Consider the following 4000-nt stretch of genomic DNA (forward strand, 5'->3'; position numbering starts at 1 on the left):
AGGCATTTCCGGAATCTCATGGTGATGAGCTTCTTGCGCCTCTTGAGCTCCATGACTGGGCTCTCTTGCTTGCTCCATCTTTTTCTTAGTGATGGGCTTGTCCTCTTTAATGAGGATATCTCCCTCTATGTCAATTCCAGCTGAATTGCATAGGTGGCAAATGAGGTGAGGAAAGGCTAACCTTGCCATGGTGGAGGACTTGTCAGCCACCTTGTAGAGTTCTTGAGGTATAATCTCATGAACTTCCACCTCTTCTCCAATCATGATGCTATGGATCATGATGGCCCGGTCTATAGTAACTTCAGACCGGTTGCTAGTGGGAATGATTGAGCATTGAATAAACTCCAACCATCCTCTAGCTATAGGCTTGAGGTCCAATCTTCTTAGTTGAACCGGCTTGCCTTTGGAGTCAATCTTCCATTGAGCTCCTTCTACACATATGTCCATAAGGACTTGGTCCAACCTTTGATCAAAGTTGACTCTCCTTGTGTAGGGGCGTGCGTTCTCTTCCATGTATGGCAAGTTGAACGCCAACCTCACATTCTCCGGACTAAAATCTAAGTATTTCCCCCGAACCATTGTAACATAGTTCTTTGGATTCGGGTTCTTACTTTGATCATGGTTCTTGGTGATCCATGCATTGGCATAGAACTCTTGAACCATTAGGATGCCGACTTGTTGGATGGGATTTGTTAGAACTTCCCAACCTCTTCTTTGAATTTCATGTCGGATCTCCGGATACTCATTTCTTTTGAGTTTGAAAGGGACCTCAGGGATCACCTTCTTCTTGGCCATAACATCATAGAAGTGGTCTTGATGGGCTTTGGAGATGAACCTTTCCATCTCCCATGACTCGGATGTGGAAGCTTTTGTCTTCCCTTTCCCCTTTCTAGAGGATTCTCTGGTCTTAGGTGCCATCAATGGTAATGGAAAAACAAAAAAGCTATGCTTTTACCACACCAAACTTAGAATATTGCTCGCCCTTGAGCAATAAACAAAAGAATAGATGATGAAGAAGAAGAAATAGAGGAGAGGGAGAGGGGATGTGGTTTCGGCTAAGAGGAGTGTAGAGGGGTGTGTTGTGTGAATTTGATGAAGAATGGAAGTCTTTATATAGGGAAGGGAGGGGGGTTTAAGGTTCGGCCATATGGGTGGGTTTGGGTGGGAAATTGGTTTTGAATTTTGAAGGTAGGTGGAGTTTATGAGGTAGGTTTATTGGGAAGAGTGGGTGGATGTGAGTGGTGAAGGTTTAGTGGGGAAGAGAGATTGAGGTGATTGGTGAAGGGTTTTTAGGGAAGAGTGTTTATGGGGTTGTGTGAAAGAGAGTGGTGAGAAGAAGTGAGTGGAGGTAGGTGGGGATCCTGTGGGGTCCACAGATCCTGAGTGGATCCTGTGGGGTCCACAGATCCTGAGGTGTTCAAGGAATTACATCCCTGCACCCATTAGGCATGTAAAAATGCCTTTGTACCCAACTCTGGGCGTTCAGCGCCAAGTTGGTGGCCATTTTGGGCGTTCAACGCCCATTTGTGTGCCATTTCTGGCGTTGAACGCCAGAACCATGCCTGTTCTGGCGTTCAGCGCCCAGAAGCTGCCCATTTTGGGCGTTCAGCGCCAGAATCATGCTCTGTTCTGGCGCTGAACGCCAGACAGATGCTCCTCCAGGGTGTGATTTTTCTTCTGCTGTTTTTGATTCCGTTTTCAATTTTTCTATTTATTTTGTAACTCCACATGATCATGAACCTAAGAAAACATGAAAAACAATGAAAATAAAAGTTAGATAAACATTGGGTTGCCTCCCAACAAGCACTTCTTTAATGTTAATAGCTTGACAGTGGGCTCTCATGGAGCCTCACAGATATGCAGAGCTTTGTTGAGACTCTCCAACACCAAACTTAGAGTTTGGATATGGGAGTTCAACACCAAACTTAGAGTTTGGTTGTGGCCTCCCAACACCAAACTTAGAGTTTAACTGTGGGGGCTCTGGTCGACTCTGCTTTGAGAGAAGCTTTTCAAGCTTCCTCTCCATGGTTGCAGAGGGAGATCCTTGAGTTTTGAATACAAGGGAGTTCTCATTCCATTGAAGGACTATTTCACCTCTGTCAACATCAATCACAGCTCTTGCTGTGGCCAGGAAAGGTCTTCCTAGGATGATGGATTCATCATTTTCCTTTCCAGTATCCAGGACTATGACATCAGTAGGTATGTAAAGGCCCTCAACCTTTACTAATACATCTTCTACTTGTCCATAAGCCTGTTTTCTTGAGCTGTCTGCCATCTCTAGTAAGATTTTAGCAGCTTGCACCCCATAGATTCCCAGTTTCTCTATTACAGAGAGGGGCATGAGGTTTATTCCTGAACCAAGGTCACATAGAGCCTTAAAGATCATGGTGCCTATGGTACAGGGTATTATGAACTTTCCAGGATCCTGTCTCTTCTGAGGTAATGTCAGTTGATCCAGATCACTTAGTTCATTGATGAACAAGGGAGGTTCAACTTCCCAAGTATCAATGCCAAATAATTTGGCATTTAGCTTCATGATTGCACCAAGAAACTTGGCAGTTTGCTCTTTAGTAACGTCCTCATTCTCTTCAGAAGAGGAATACTCATCAGAGCTCATGAAGGGCATAAGGAGGTTCAATGGGATCTCTATGGTCTCTAGATGGGCCCCAGAGTCCTTTGGTTCCTCAGAGGGAAGCTCCTTATTGAACACTGGACGTCCCAGGAGGTCTTCCTCCTTGGGATTCACGTCCTCTCCTCTCCTCACAGGTTCGGCCATGGCGCTTATGTCAATGGCCTTGCACTCTCCTTTTGGATTCTCTTCTGTATTGCTTGGGAGAGTACTAGGAGGGATTTCAGTGATCCTTTTACTCAGCTGGACCACTTGTGCTTCCAGATTTCTAATGGAAGATCTTGTTTCATTCATGAAACTTACAGTGGCCTTAGATAGATCAGAGACTAGATTTGCTTAAATTAGAAGCATTTTGTTCAGAGTTCTCTGTCTGTTGCTGAGTTGATGATGGAAAAGGCTTGCTATTGCTAAACCTATTTCTTCCACCATTATTAAAGCCTTGTTGGGGCTTTTGATCCTTCCATGAGAAATTTGGATGATTTCTCCATGTTGAGTTATAGGTGTTTCCATAAGGTTCACCTAAGTAATTTACCTCTGCTATTGCAGGGTTCTCAGGATCATAAGCTTCTTCTTCAGAAGATGCCTCTTGAGTACTGTTGGATGCAGCTTGCATTCCATGCAGACTCTGAGAAATCATATTGACTTGCTGAGTCAATATTTTATTCTGAGCCAATATGGCATTCAGAGTATCAACTTCAAGAACTCCCTTCTTCATAGGCGTCCCATTACTCACAGGATTCCTTTCAGAAGTGTACATGAACTGGTTATTAGCAACCATGTTAATGAGTTCTTGAGCTTCTGCAGGCATTTTCTTTAGGTGAATGGATCCACCTGCAGAGGTATCCAATGACATCTTAGATAACTCAGACAGACCATCATAGAATATATCCAGGATGGTCCATTCTGAGAGCATGTCAGAAGGACACTTTTTGGTCAACTGTTTGTATCTTTCCCAAGCTTCATAGAGGGATTCACCTTCTTTCTGTCTGAAGGTTTGAACATCAGCTCTAAGCTTGCTCAGCTTTTGAGGAGGAAAGTACTTGGCTAAGAAAGTCGTGACCAGCTTATCCCAAGAGTTCAGGCTGTCTTTGGGTTGAGAATCCAACCACAATCTAGCTCTGTCTCTTACAGCAAAAGGGAAAAGCATGAGCCTGTAGACTTCAGGATCTACTCCATTAGTCTTAACAGTATCACATATCTGCAAGAATTCAGTTAAGAACTGAAAAGGGTCTTCAGATGGAAGTCCATGAAACTTGCAGTTCTGCTGCATCAGAGAAACTAATTGAGGTTTCAGCTCAAAATTGTTTGCTCCAATGGCAGGAATGGAGATGCTTCTTCTATGTAAATTGGAATTAGGTGCAGTAAAGTCAC

The 4000-nt window shown here is 43.9% G+C and overlaps 1 non-coding gene across 1 annotated transcript; it reads left to right on the forward strand.

The window, feature by feature from the left end:
* The first annotated feature begins 3540 nt into the window (after positions 1-3540).
* Positions 3541-3644, forward strand: LOC148571306 (small nucleolar RNA R71). Its single transcript, XR_015908424.1, has one exon. It is a non-coding gene; the product is annotated as a small nucleolar RNA R71 (small nucleolar RNA).
* Positions 3645-4000: the final 356 nt, after the last annotated feature.

The sequence above is a fragment of the Arachis ipaensis genome, chromosome B3, assembly GCF_059453495.1.
Source record: "Arachis ipaensis isolate K30076 ecotype BB chromosome B3, ASM5945349v1, whole genome shotgun sequence".
Classification (NCBI taxonomy): Eukaryota; Viridiplantae; Streptophyta; class Magnoliopsida; order Fabales; family Fabaceae; genus Arachis; species Arachis ipaensis.